Genomic DNA, 16,064 nt, shown 5'->3' on the forward strand with positions numbered 1-16,064 from the left:
TCAATCCTGAGGGAGCATATTCTACATGAACTGACCGGTGCGCAACGCATCCAATACGTAAAAGACTGCCTAACATAACCTTGGTCAGTCTCGACGGGTGGATATTCTACATAAACTGATACACTTCCCAACGTATGAAATACATAACGGGCTCTCCTTACTTAACCTTGGTCAATCCTGAGGGTGCATATTCTACATGAACTGACCGGTGCGCAACGCATCAAATACGTAAAAGACTCCCCTAACATAACCTTGGTCAGTCTCGACGGGTGGATATTCTACATAAACTGATACACTTCCCAACGTATGAAATACATAACGGGCTCTCTTTACTTAACCTTGGTCAATCCTGAGGGTGCATATTCTACATGAACTGACCGGTGCGCAACGCATCAAATACGTAAAAGACTCCCCTAACATAACCTTGGTCAGTCTCGACGGGTGGATATTCTACATAAACTGATACACTTCCCAACGTATGAAATACATAACGGGCTCTCCTTACTTAACCTTGGTCAATCCTGAGGGTGCATATTCTACATGAACTGACCGGTCCGCAACGCACCAGATACGTAAAAGGCTCCCCTAACAAAACCTTGGTCAGTCTCGACGCGTGCATATTCTACATAAACTGATACGCTCCCCAACATGTGAAATACATAACAGGCTCTCCTTACTTAACCTTGGTCAATCCTGAGGGTGCATATTCTACATGAACTGACCGGTGCGCAACGCATCAGATACATAAAAGACTCCCCTAACATAACCTTGGTAAGTCTCTACGGGTGGATATTCTACATAAACTGATACACTTCCCAACGTATGAAATACATAACGGGCTCTCTTTACTTAACCTTGGTCAATCCTGAGGGTGCATATTCTACATGAACTGACCGGTGCGCAACGCATCAAATACGTAAAAGACTCCCCTAACATAACCTTGGTCAGTCTCGACGGGTGGATATTCTACATAAGCTGATACACTTCCCAACGTATGAAATACATAACGGGCTCTCCTTACTTAACCTTGGTCAATCCTGAGGGTGCATATTCTACATGAACTGACCGGTGCGCAACGCATCAAATACGTAAAAGACTCCCCTAACATAACCTTGGTCAGTCTCGACGGGTGGATATTCTACATAAACTGATACACTTCCCAACGTATGAAATACATAACGGGCTCTCCTTACTTAACCTTGGTCAATCCTGAGGGTGCATATTCTACATGAACTGACCGGTGCGCAACGCATCAAATACGTAAAAGACTCCCCTAACATAACCTTGGTCAGTCTCGACGGGTGGATATTCTACATAAAATGATACACTTCCCAACGTATGAAATACATAACGGGCTCTCCTTACTTAACCTTGGTCAATCCTGAGGGTGCATATTCTACATGAACTGACCGGTGCGCAACGCATCAAATACGTAAAAGACTCCCCTAACATAACCTTGGTCAGTCTCTACGGGTGGATATTCTACATAAACTGATACACTTCCCAACGTATGAAATACATAACGGGCTCTCCTTACTTAACCTTGTTCAATCCTGAGGGTGCATATTCTACATGAACTGACCGGAGCGCAACGCATCAAATACGTAAAGACTCCCCTAACATAACCTTGGTCAGTCTCTACGGGTGGATATTCTACAGAAACTGATACACTTCCCAACGTATGAAATACATAACGGGCTCTCCTTACTTAACCTTGGTCAATCCTGAGGGTGCATATTCTACATGAACTGACCGGTGCGCAACGCATCAAATACGTAAAAGACTCCCCTAACATAACCTTGGTCAGTCTCGACGGGTGGATATCCTACATAAACTGATACACTTCCCAACGTATGAAATACATAACGGGCTCTCCTTACTTAACCTTGGTCAATCCTGAGGGTGCATATTCTACATGAACTGACCGGTGCGCAACGCATCAAATACGTAAAAGACTCCCCTAACATAACCTTGGTCAGTCTCGACGGGTGGATATTCTACATAAACTGATACACTTCCCAACGTATGAAATACATAACGGGCTCTCTTTACTTAACCTTGGTCAATCCTGAGGGTGCATATTCTACATGAACTGACCGGTGCGCAACGCATCAAATACGTAAAAGACTCCCCTAACATAACCTTGGTCAGTCTCGACGGGTGGATATTCTACATAAACTGATACACTTCCCAACGTATGAAATACATAACGGGCTCTCTTTACTTAACCTTGGTCAATCCTGAGGGTGCATATTCTACATGAACTGACCGGTCCGCAACGCACCAGATACGTAAAGGCTCCCCTAACAAAACCTTGGTCAGTCCCGACGCGTGCATATTCTACATAAACTGATACGCTCCCCAACATGTGAAATACATAACAGGCTCTCCTTACTTAACCTTGGTCAATCCTGAGGGTGCATATTCTACATGAACTGACCGGTGCGCAACGCATCAGATACATAAAAGACTCCCCTAACATAACCTTGGTCAGTCTCTACGGGTGGATATTCTGCATAAACTGATACACTTCCCAACGTATGAAATACATAACGGGCTCTCCTTACTTAACCTTGGTCAATCCTGAGGGTGCATATTCTACATGAACTGACCGGTGCGCAACGCATCAAATACGTAAAAGACTGCCTAACATAACCTTGGTCAGTCTCGACGGGTGGATATTCTACATAAACTGATACACTTCCCAACGTATGAAATACATAACGGGCTCTCCTTACTTAACCTTGGTCAATCCTGAGGGTGCATATTCTACATGAACTGACCGGTGCGCAACGCATCAAATACGTAAAAGACTCCCTAACATAACCTTGGTCAGTCTCGACGGGTGGATATTCTACATAAACTGATACACTTCCCAACGTATGAAATACATAACGGGCTCTCCTTACTAAACCTTGGTCAATCCTGAGGGTGCATATTCTACATGAACTGACCGGTGCGCAACGCATCAAATACGTAAAAGACTCCCCTAACATAACCTTGGTCAGTCTCGACGGGTGGATATTCTACATAAACTGATACACTTCCCAACGTATGAAATACATAACGGGCTCTCTTTACTTAACCTTGGTCAATCCTGAGGGTGCATATTCTACATGAACTGACCGGTCCGCAACGCACCAGATACCTAAAAGGCTCCCCTAACAAAACCTTGGTCAGTCCCGACGCGTGCATATTCTACATAAACTGATACGCTCCCCAACATGTGAAATACATAACAGGCTCTCCTTACTTAACCTTGGTCAATCCTGAGGGTGCATATTCTACATGAACTGACCGGTGCGCAACGCATCAGATACATAAAAGACTCCCCTAACATAACCTTGGTCAGTCTCTACGGGTGGATATTCTGCATAAACTGATACACTTCCCAACGTATGAAATACATAACGGGCTCTCTTTACTTAACCTTGGTCAATCCTGAGGGTGCATATTCTACATGAACTGACCGGTGCGCAACGCATCAAATACGTAAAAGACTCCCCTAACATAACCTTGGTCAGTCTCTACGGGTGGATATTCTGCATAAACTGATACACTTCCCAACGTATGAAATACATAACGGGCTCTCCTTACTTAACCTTGGTCAATCCTGAGGGTGCATATTCTACATGAACTGACCGGTGCGCAACGCATCAAATACGTAAAAGACTGCCTAACATAACCTTGGTCAGTCTCGACGGGTGGATATTCTACATAAACTGATACACTTCCCAACGTATGAAATACATAACGGGCTCTCCTTACTTAACCTTGGTCAATCCTGAGGGTGCATATTCTACATGAACTGACCGGTGCGCAACGCATCAAATACGTAAAAGACTCCCCTAACATAACCTTGGTCAGTCTCGACGGGTGGATATTCTACATAAACTGATACACTTCCCAACGTATGAAATACATAACGGGCTCTCCTTACTTAACCTTGGTCAATCCTGAGGGTGCATATTCTACATGAACTGACCGGTGCGCAACGCATCAAATACGTAAAAGACTCCCCTAACAGAACCTTGGTCAGTCTCGACGGGTGGATATTCTACATAAACTGATACACTTCCCAACGTATGAAATACATAACGGGCTCTCCTTACTTAACCTTGGTCAATCCTGAGGGTGCATATTCTACATGAACTGACCGGTCCGCAACGCATCAGATACGTAAAAGGCTCCCCTAACAAAACCTTGGTCAGTCTCGACGCGTGCATATTCTACATAAACTGATACGCTCCCCAACATGTGAAATACATAACACGCTCTCCTGACCTCACCTTGGTCAATCCCGAGGGTGCATATTCTACATGAACTGACCGGTCCGCAACGCATCAGATACGTAAAAGGCTCCCCTAACAAAACCTTGGTCAGTCTCGACGCGTGCATATTCTACATAAACTGATACGCTCCCCAACATGTGAAATACATAACAGGCTCTCCTGACCTCACCTTGGTCAATCCTGAGGGAGCATATTCTACATGAACTGACCGGTGCGCAACGCATCCAATACGTAAAAGACTGCCTAACATAACCTTGGTCAGTCTCGACGGGTGGATATTCTACATAAACTGATACACTTCCCAACGTATGAAATACATAACGGGCTCTCCTTACTTAACCTTGGTCAATCCTGAGGGTGCATATTCTACATGAACTGACCGGTGCGCAACGCATCAAATACGTAAAAGACTCCCCTAACATAACCTTGGTCAGTCTCGACGGGTGGATATTCTACATAAACTGATACACTTCCCAACGTATGAAATACATAACGGGCTCTCTTTACTTAACCTTGGTCAATCCTGAGGGTGCATATTCTACATGAACTGACCGGTGCGCAACGCATCAAATACGTAAAAGACTCCCCTAACATAACCTTGGTCAGTCTCGACGGGTGGATATTCTACATAAACTGATACACTTCCCAACGTATGAAATACATAACGGGCTCTCCTTACTTAACCTTGGTCAATCCTGAGGGTGCATATTCTACATGAACTGACCGGTCCGCAACGCACCAGATACGTAAAAGGCTCCCCTAACAAACCTTGGTCAGTCTCGACGCGTGCATATTCTACATAAACTGATACGCTCCCCAACATGTGAAATACATAACAGGCTCTCCTTACTTAACCTTGGTCAATCCTGAGGGTGCATATTCTACATGAACTGACCGGTGCGCAACGCATCAGATACATAAAAGACTCCCCTAACATAACCTTGGTAAGTCTCTACGGGTGGATATTCTACATAAACTGATACACTTCCCAACGTATGAAATACATAACGGGCTCTCTTTACTTAACCTTGGTCAATCCTGAGGGTGCATATTCTACATGAACTGACCGGTGCGCAACGCATCAAATACGTAAAAGACTCCCCTAACATAACCTTGGTCAGTCTCGACGGGTGGATATTCTACATAAGCTGATACACTTCCCAACGTATGAAATACATAACGGGCTCTCCTTACTTAACCTTGGTCAATCCTGAGGGTGCATATTCTACATGAACTGACCGGTGCGCAACGCATCAAATACGTAAAAGACTCCCCTAACATAACCTTGGTCAGTCTCGACGGGTGGATATTCTACATAAACTGATACACTTCCCAACGTATGAAATACATAACGGGCTCTCCTTACTTAACCTTGGTCAATCCTGAGGGTGCATATTCTACATGAACTGACCGGTGCGCAACGCATCAAATACGTAAAAGACTCCCCTAACATAACCTTGGTCAGTCTCGACGGGTGGATATTCTACATAAATGATACACTTCCCAACGTATGAAATACATAACGGGCTCTCCTTACTTAACCTTGGTCAATCCTGAGGGTGCATATTCTACATGAACTGACCGGTGCGCAACGCATCAAATACGTAAAAGACTCCCCTAACATAACCTTGGTCAGTCTCTACGGGTGGATATTCTACATAAACTGATACACTTCCCAACGTATGAAATACATAACGGGCTCTCCTTACTTAACCTTGGTCAATCCTGAGGGTGCATATTCTACATGAACTGACCGGTGCGCAACGCATCAAATACGTAAAAGACTCCCCTAACATAACCTTGGTCAGTCTCTACGGGTGGATATTCTACATAAACTGATACACTTCCCAACGTATGAAATACATAACGGGCTCTCCTTACTTAAGCTTGGTCAATCCTGAGGGTGCATGTTCTACATGAACTGAGCGGTGCGCAACGCATCAAATACGTAAAAGACTCCCCTAACATAACCTTGGTCAGTCTCGACGGGTGGATATTCTACATAAACTGATACACTTCCCAACGTATGAAATACATAACGGGCTCTCCTTACTTAACCTTGTTCAATCCTGAGGGTGCATATTCTACATGAACTGACCGGAGCGCAACGCATCAAATACGTAAAAGACTCCCCTAACATAACCTTGGTCAGTCTCTACGGGTGGATATTCTACAGAAACTGATACACTTCCCAACGTATGAAATACATAACGGGCTCTCCTTACTTAACCTTGGTCAATCCTGAGGGTGCATATTCTACATGAACTGACCGGTGCGCAACGCATCAAATACGTAAAAGACTCCCCTAACATAACCTTGGTCAGTCTCGACGGGTGGATATCCTACATAAACTGATACACTTCCCAACGTATGAAATACATAACGGGCTCTCCTTACTTAACCTTGGTCAATCCTGAGGGTGCATATTCTACATGAACTGACCGGTGCGCAACGCATCAAATACGTAAAAGACTCCCCTAACATAACCTTGGTCAGTCTCGACGGGTGGATATTCTACATAAACTGATACACTTCCCAACGTATGAAATACATAACGGGCTCTCTTTACTTAACCTTGGTCAATCCTGAGGGTGCATATTCTACATGAACTGACCGGATCGCAACGCATCAAATACGTAAAAGACTCCCCTAACATAACCTTGGTCAGTCTCGACGGGTGGATATTCTACATAAACTGATACACTTCCCAACGTATGAAATACATAACGGGCTCTCTTTACTTAACCTTGGTCAATCCTGAGGGTGCATATTCTACATGAACTGACCGGTGCGCAACGCATCAAATACGTAAAAGACTCCCCTAACATAACCTTGGTCAGTCTCGACGGGTGGATATTCTACATAAACTGATACACTTCCCAACGTATGAAATACATAACGGGCTCTCCTTACTTAACCTTGGTCAATCCTGAGGGTGCATATTCTACATGAACTGACCGGTCCGCAACGCACCAGATACGTAAAAGGCTCCCCTAACAAAACCTTGGTCAGTCTCGACGCGTGCATATTCTACATAACCTGATACACTTCCCAACGTATGAAATACATAACGGGCTCTCCTTACTTAACCTTGGTCAATCCTGAGGGTGCATATTCTACATGAACTGACCGGTGCGCGACGCATCAGATACATAAAAGACTCCCCTAACATAACCTTGGTCAATCTCTACGGGTGGATATTCTACATAAACTGATACACTTCCCAACGTATGAAATACATAACGGGCTCTCTTTACTTAACCTTGGTCAATCCTGAGGGTGCATATTCTACATGAACTGACCGCTGCGCAACGCATCAAATACGTAAAAGACTCCCCTAACATAACCTTGGTCAGTCTCTACGGGTGGATATTCTACATAAACTGATACACTTCCCAACGTATGAAATACATAACAGGCTCTCCTTACTTAACCTTGGTCAATCCAGAGGGTGCATATTCTACATGAACTGACAGGTCCGCAACGCATCAGATACATAAAAGGCTCCCTAACAAAACCTTGGTCAGTCTCGACGCGTGCATATTCTACATAAACTGATACGATCCCCAACATGTGAAATACATAACGGGCTCTCCTTACTTAACCTTGGTCAATCCTGAGGGTGCATATTCTACGTGAACTGACCGGTGCGCAACGCATCAAATACGTAAAAAGACTCCCCTAACATAACCTTGGTCAGTCTCGACGGGTGGATATTCTACATAAACTGATACACTTCCCAACGTATGAAATACATAACGGGCTCTCTTTACTTAACCTTGGTCAATCCTGAGGGTGCATATTCTACATGAACTGACCGGTGCGCAACGCATCAAATACGTAAAAGACTCCCCTAACATAACCTTGGTCAGTCTCGACGGGTGGATATTCTACATAAACTGATACACTTCCCAACGTATGAAATACATAACGGGCTCTCCTTACTTAACCTTGGTCAATCCTGAGGGTGCATATTCTACATGAACTGACCGGTGCGCAACGCATCAAATACGTAAAAGACTCCCCTAACATAACCTTGGTCAGTCTCGACGGGTGGATATTCTACATAAACTGATACACTTCCCAACGTATGAAATACATAACGGGCTCTCCTTACTTACCCTTGGTCAATCCTGAGGGTGTATATTCTACATGAACTGACCGGTGCGGAACGCATCAAATACGTAAAAGACTCCCCTAACATAACCTTGGTCAGTCTCGACGGGTGGATATTCTACATAAACTGATACACTTCCCAACGTATGAAATACATAACGGGCTCTCTTTACTTAACCTTGGTCAATCCTGAGGGTGCATATTCTACATGAACTGACCGGTGCGGAACGCATCAAATACGTTAAAAGACTCCCCTAACATAGCCTTGGTCAGTCTCGACGGGTGGATATTCTACATAAACTGATACACTTCCCAACGTATGAAATACATAACGGGCTCTCTTTACTTAACCTTGGTCAATCCTGAGGGTGCATATTCTACATGAACTGACCGGTGCGGAACGCATCAAATACGTAAAAGACTCCCCTAACATAACCTTGGTCAGTCTCGACGGGTGGATATTCTACATAAACTGATACACTTCCCAACGTATGAAATACATAACGGGCTCTCTTTACTTAACCTTGGTCAATCCTGAGGGTGCATATTCTACATGAACTGACCGGTGCGGAACGCATCAAATACGTAAAAGACTCCCCTAACATAACCTTGGTCAGTCTCGACGGGTGGATATTCTACATAAACTGATACACTTCCCAACGTATGAAATACATAACGGGCTCTCTTTACTTAACCTTGGTCAATCCTGAGGGTGCATATTCTACATGAACTGACCGGTGCGGAACGCATCAAATACGTAAAAGACTCCCCTAACATAACCTTGGTCAGTCTCGACGGGTGGATATTCTACATAAACTGATACACTTCCCAACGTATGAAATACATAACGGGCTCTCTTTACTTAACCTTGGTCAATCCTGAGGGTGCATATTCTACATGAACTGACCGGTGCGGAACGCATCAAATACGTAAAAGACTCCCCTAACATAACCTTGGTCAGTCTCGACGGGTGGATATTCTACATAAACTGATACACTTCCCAACGTATGAAATACATAACGGGCTCTCTTTACTTAACCTTGGTCAATCCTGAGGGTGCATATTCTACATGAACTGACCGGTGCGGAACGCATCAAATACGTAAAAGACTCCCCTAACATAACCTTGGTCAGTCTCGACGGGTGGATATTCTACATAAACTGATACACTTCCCAACGTATGAAATACATAACGGGCTCTCTTTACTTAACCTTGGTCAATCCTGAGGGTGCATATTCTACATGAACTGACCGGTGCGGAACGCATCAAATACGTAAAAGACTCCCCTAACATAACCTTGGTCAGTCTCGACGGGTGGATATTCTACATAAACTGATACACTTCCCAACGTATGAAATACATAACGGGCTCTCTTTACTTAACCTTGGTCAATCCTGAGGGTGCATATTCTACATGAACTGACCGGTGCGGAACGCATCAAATACGTAAAAGACTCCCCTAACATAACCTTGGTCAGTCTCGACGGGTGGATATTCTACATAAACTGATACACTTCCCAACGTATGAAATACATAACGGGCTCTCTTTACTTAACCTTGGTCAATCCTGAGGGTGCATATTCTACATGAACTGACCGGTGCGGAACGCATCAAATACGTAAAAGACTCCCCTAACATAACCTTGGTCAGTCTCGACGGGTGGATATTCTACATAAACTGATACACTTCCCAACGTATGAAATACATAACGGGCTCTCTTTACTTAACCTTGGTCAATCCTGAGGGTGCATATTCTACATGAACTGACCGGTGCGGAACGCATCAAATACGTAAAAGACTCCCCTAACATAACCTTGGTCAGTCTCGACGGGTGGATATTCTACATAAACTGATACACTTCCCAACGTATGAAATACATAACGGGCTCTCTTTACTTAACCTTGGTCAATCCTGAGGGTGCATATTCTACATGAACTGACCGGTGCGGAACGCATCAAATACGTAAAAGACTCCCCTAACATAACCTTGGTCAGTCTCGACGGGTGGATATTCTACATAAACTGATACACTTCCCAACGTATGAAATACATAACGGGCTCTCCTTACTTAACCTTGGTCAATCCTGAGGGTGCATATTCTACATGAACTGACCGGTGCGCAACGCATCAAATACGTAAAATGTGAAATGCATAGCAGGCTCTCCTGACTTAACGTTAGTCAACCCCGAGGGGTGCATATTCTACATGAACTGACCCACTAACTAACGTGTCAAATATGTAAGAGGCTTTGATTGATCCGTCTTAAATATTTTTATTAGTGGCCAGTGCAATAGATAAAGCAGCTGGAAAACAAGAAGCAAGTAAAACGGCGACCTTATGTTCGCCTTGAAAGCTACGAGCGTAAGCGTTCGTCCGGTGAGCTTTTCTCTGCGCCCAGCGAGATACACCGTATTAGCGGTGCAGTCCCTTGAGAAAGTTGCCTGATTTCAGGGAAGGAGTGGGATCAAAACGCATTGTGTCGTCGAAATAGTTGTTCTTAGGCCAAACAGCAAAGCGCGTTGTCCTCTCCTCTAGCATTACATGATCGCTCATCGCAATTATGCTCCCACATTTGACCCAAACCTGCAGACGATAAACTCACAATTTAAAATTATCCCAGCATTGTGTTCCAAGTTGATATGTTATTCGTCGTTGCACCACAAGAGAGACCGTTAAGTTGTCTCTCCCTACACACTTAGAAAAATGGGTGGAGCAGCTACACCTGTTAGAAGGTAATAGTTTTCACTATATGTTGTGCCTAAAAGGTTGCGAAGTTCTATCTGCTATATGACTCTCAAAACAGAACTTCCACGCGTAGCAGGTTTTCCCGCTTCTGATTCGGTCAGCCACGGAGGCGTACGCCTTCCGGTAGTAATTTGGATAAATGATGATTTCATTTGCCACCACTTTTTACACCCTTTATTAGACGCCATGTTGACGTCGGTGTCAACTATAGAAGTTACCCCCTTTTCAAACCCTTCTTTCTTTCTTCTCCCTAATTTGAATGGGGAATGCATCGAAAAGTACAACAACAGGAAAACGAGAAACCTCAGTTATGAGGTTATCACATGGTTGTGCACGGCGTCGCTTCGTAGTTACACTTTGTCATCCTTGTTTCTTTCTACTTCTTCTTCTCCTTGGAATAGGTAGTAAGCAACACGCGTGTTTTTTTTTCTCTGTCTAATCTAACATGTTGTGTTCACGTGGCTGTGTGTCATCCCTCCTTTTTTTTTTGTTCGTGTACGTGTTGATTGCGTATTCTGCGAATCCATGCAGCACACAACAGTTTCCACGCTCTGTATAATCTGAATCCCTATGTCGGTCATGGCCATAATCTTAATTACGGTTGACGTCGAATTTCGTTTTAGTTTTTATATCCCACGTGCACATGTGGCTGTGATCGCGTGCTTGCAAAGGAAATGCCATGTACAGGGTACTTACTGGAAAGTCAATTCTCGTCGAAGACTTTTCAGAAATCTCATTAAAAACTTACTGTAACGGTTCACAAACAGAGATTTATGAAGGACAATGGAATCATGTACGCCTGTATGGAGTGTCCTATAAAAGCCAGGCAGGTTCTGTAGTCTACACACGTCTGAAATATCCTCTCTATACAGGTAAGCACTTCTTTGAGAGATAACCGCTCTTTATTACTTCCTGTACTGGACTAGCATGGTTCTCTGTTTGCAGTGCTTTGCGTTGACTATTATGTGATGTAATCCAATTGAATACATCTAATCACTTCATAACCACGGCTCCTTTGGCACAGTTCTAACCATACCACGTTTGTGATATGATAAGACGTCGGTCTGTTCCTCCCTCAAAATATCTTGACTCAAAGATGACTCTGAAAAACGAGGGCGTTGGAAAAAAAGACTCCTGTAATAGTATCAATTTATCATCAGAAAAGCACAACAGCCGAAAAGCATATTTTCAGCGTCAGCGTCAAAATTTTAGAAGCCTAACCTTAAATGCGAAACTCGCAACTAATTTTTTTACACGAGACAGTTCATGTTCTGAGGCTGGAACACATGCCTAGAAGGACAAACACAAACGTGTTTATCATTTCTTTTATCATTTTTCACTTTCACACGGAGGAAGCGAGGTTTCTACGAAAACTATTTCTGAGGACTTCAAACAAACAAGCTCTTTTCTTCTCTTTCTCCAGGAAAGTTTCAACGATCTCTTCGTGGACACAATGACGCCTCTACGTTTCGCTGTTGTCTTCGTCCTCCTCTTTGGTAATACTAATATGGGATCTAATATGGGATGTTGCGAAAGTTTATCAAACCAAAAGCTCGTTTTTGAGAGCTGCGGTAGTTTTCAACTGACAATTATTGTACTATAGCCGGAGGCGATGTCCTAGGATAGCACAAGAACCAGTAATTTATCAAGACCCCCTGCACCCCCCTAACACCTCCCCCCCAAATGTTCAGTGACACCCCCTAACTTTTTGACCTGTGTATCCCCTACAGGGGGTGCCCTTACGATTTCTGGTTTAGATACATGTCAGTGATGATATGTTATGATAACGTAACTATGATTATGACGCACCCCCACCCAGTTTTTCCAACACCCCTCCACGCTTGGAATTCTGGGTAAACCACTGAAAAGAACACACGGTGTTGGAAACATTGGCGGGTTCCGAACTACGGCTTTTGTCCCTGTCTTTTACCCCTTGCGGACCGCTCCAGGATAATTGAGCTTTAGTTAGATTGAAGCTTATGGCGAACCGACTGAAAAACGGCGATATACACACCCCCTATCCTATCCTTTTTCCTTGTACATGTCCTTCGCCCTAGGACAGCAGAAAGTTTTCGACACAAAGGCTTTCCTCGTTATTCGGTAAATCGTTTAGAGAGATGAGGAAGTCACGTGAACAGGTGCTTAGGACGCGTGACAAGCTGTCGAAAGCGCGTGACGCAACAGCTCATCCGGTGCAATCTAAGTTGCGGGGATCTCGAGAAACTCAAAATTCACTTTTCTTTTTAAGGTGTATTTGTCGCCAATGAAGCTGCACCTGAAGGACACGAGCTTGAACGTAAGGACCTTTGGAATTATTAACGATGTTACCGTATAGCCATCATTGTGAGGACGTTTCCCTTTGCAGGTCGTGACATTGGCCTTGACCTCCAGCTCTGCGCTTGTCTTCCGATTGTTACCGGTTGCGAGGGGAGTTGCACAGTAGCAAGCGGGTGTAAGAAATGCTCCGTTCTCGGATGAACAACATGGCTGACCGGCAACCCTTAAAAACGAAACGATCAATTGCACGTATATGAAATAAGAGACCCTGGTATCCTCTTTTACCAACATGATCATGGGTGGCGGGAACTTTTGAGGGCAATAAATTGTACTAAGCAGCAGACATTGCGTTCTTTTATTTCTCTTTCGATTTTCTGTACGACTGCATTTACATCGTATCCCGTGCGCCTGCACAAGTGCACGCAACAACGGTTATATCTCATATGGCCGGAGTGTGCATAAGGCCCAAGTGCCCAAAACGTCCAAATGTTCATAAGACCCGAAAAAAAAAATGGGGCCTTTTGCGCATTTGGGTCAAATGAGCAGGACAGGATAAGGTGTCCAGAAGGCCCAAATGGTCATATGGCCCAAATGGTCATATGGGCCGAAAACCAGAAAGGAAGACTAACAGTGTATTTTTCGACCGTATTTTTCAGTGTATAAGCGCCGTTATACATTGAAAGAAGTTCTCTGAAGAAGTCCTGCGCGTCATCTGATGTCATCATATGCGCGTCATCATCCTGCGCAGGACTTCTTCAGAGAACTTTTTTTATATATAACGGAGCTTGTACACAGAAAAATGCGGTACTTTTATCAGTGCGAGTTACATGCGAGAAATATTTTTATGTAAAATCGCTTTTCAGGTGTGGGCTTGGTATTTTGCTCGAGACTGAGATTTATTATGTTCATCAAGCAGTGCCCATTTTGGACAATTGCACTCGGTCACTCAGTGGAATATGCTCCTTCTGCAGCGCGCATCTCACGTGAACACAAACAATGCGCTTCATCCGCCTTGTGAAATCTAGTCTCCAAAGAGTTCAGTTACAGAATCAATTCGAAGGTGTCCGCGTATTTGATAGAGCGCCATTTGGTCGAACGGCCCCGAAAAAATTGCCCCGGGAAATTTAGTGACGGTACAAATGGTCTCGGCAAAAATTGCCTCGATGGGTTAGAGCGGAAAAAACGGTCCCATGCGTAGGCGTGGTTTGCGACGTTCAGACCCCTCCCGAAATCGTACCTTTGGTAGCGCATCTGGAAGAGAGAAACGAGGAGTAAACCCTTCTCTCCTATGCAAATTTCCTCCTGAACCCCTCCAGAAATATTTTTTTCTGGCTACGCTACTGCCGTGCCCGGCTTGGGTACCTTCGCAGAAAAAGCGCTACATATTGTGCGTCATAGCAGTATTCAAGCGAAAGTGAAAAGCTTTTAATGCGGCAAACGAATCAGTTGTTCAATAAATATATTAGGCACAGAGCTTACCAATCTGTACCGAGCGAAATATTGAAACGCTGTAAGGATTCAATATTTATTTGTATTTTACTTTTTTGTCAAATTTATATCTTATTTGCTTGAAAATTTGTTTCGTCATTTCAGTACTTTTATTAATATTTTTAGTTCAGTTACCTTTTTCTCCTCTGTCACATTCAGCATTTAATTAATATTGCACATATGTGCAAAGACATACAGTATCTAGGTCACTCCTAGTCTTCCCACCTGGTTTTCGGGCCATATGAATATTTTGGCCTTCTGGACACCTTACCCTGCCCTTCTCATTTGACCCAAATGCTCAAAAGGCCCAAATTTTTTTCGGGTCTTATGAACATGTGGGCGTTCTGGTCACTTGGGCCTTCTGCACACTTGGGCCATATGAGATGATACCGTGCAAAACTATGCGATAACCTCATAACTGAGGTTTCTCGTTTCCTGTTGTTGTGCATTCCCCATTCAAGTTAGGGTGAAGAAAGAAAGAAGGGTGTGAAAAGGGGGTAACTTCTACAGTTGACACCGACGTCAACATGGCGTCAGTTAGGTTCCTCCTCGGGTGGGCCTAGCGATGATGAGATATTCGGAGGCCCAAATCCCGGATTGTGCCGACACCTTGCTTGAAGAACGGACTCGCAGGCGACGTCAACAGACAAACAACTATTTACATTTATTTACAACATATGATGGCACGTCGACAACCGACAATCAACCACAATCATCAAGAAGCGTCGCCTTTTAACGGAAAGGCCACACCTCCTTCACCAATCAGAGAATTAGAAACTGACGTCAAAGTTTACACGTGAACATGAGCTGTTACAGAAAACTCTCACTTTCAACGTAGCTTTCTCCGAAGTGGGTAACAAAGGCTTACTGGTCCGGCTGACCCGCTTTCCACGACTCCCAGCCGGACGTTCCGAGGGTTTGAAAGGGACGCTGGCTCTGGACGACCTTGAAAGCACCGTAATCCCTATTGAGGGATCCAAAAGCGTATGCCATTCTACTAACGTGTCCTTCGCGTGGGCATCCAACAAATACACATTGAAAGTTCAGTTAGAAAGTTGAAAATTATATGCTTGCTCGGCTACGTGCCTAACAGCGTCTAATAAAGGGTGTAAAAAGTGGTGGTAAATGAAATCATCATTTATCCAAAT

At 44.1% G+C, this 16,064-nt stretch overlaps 1 long non-coding RNA gene across 1 annotated transcript; it reads left to right on the top strand.

The window, feature by feature from the left end:
* The first annotated feature begins 12,558 nt into the window (after nt 1–12,558).
* LOC135372723 (uncharacterized) lies at nt 12,559–13,567 on the top strand. The gene is made up of 3 exons (XR_010416086.1): nt 12,559–12,647; nt 13,400–13,447; nt 13,517–13,567. It is a non-coding gene; the product is annotated as an uncharacterized LOC135372723 (long non-coding RNA).
* The last annotated feature ends 2,497 nt before the right edge of the window (nt 13,568–16,064 follow it).

This window comes from Ornithodoros turicata, unplaced genomic scaffold (assembly GCF_037126465.1).
Source record: "Ornithodoros turicata isolate Travis unplaced genomic scaffold, ASM3712646v1 Chromosome162, whole genome shotgun sequence".
In the NCBI taxonomy this organism is placed as follows: Eukaryota; Metazoa; Arthropoda; class Arachnida; order Ixodida; family Argasidae; genus Ornithodoros; species Ornithodoros turicata.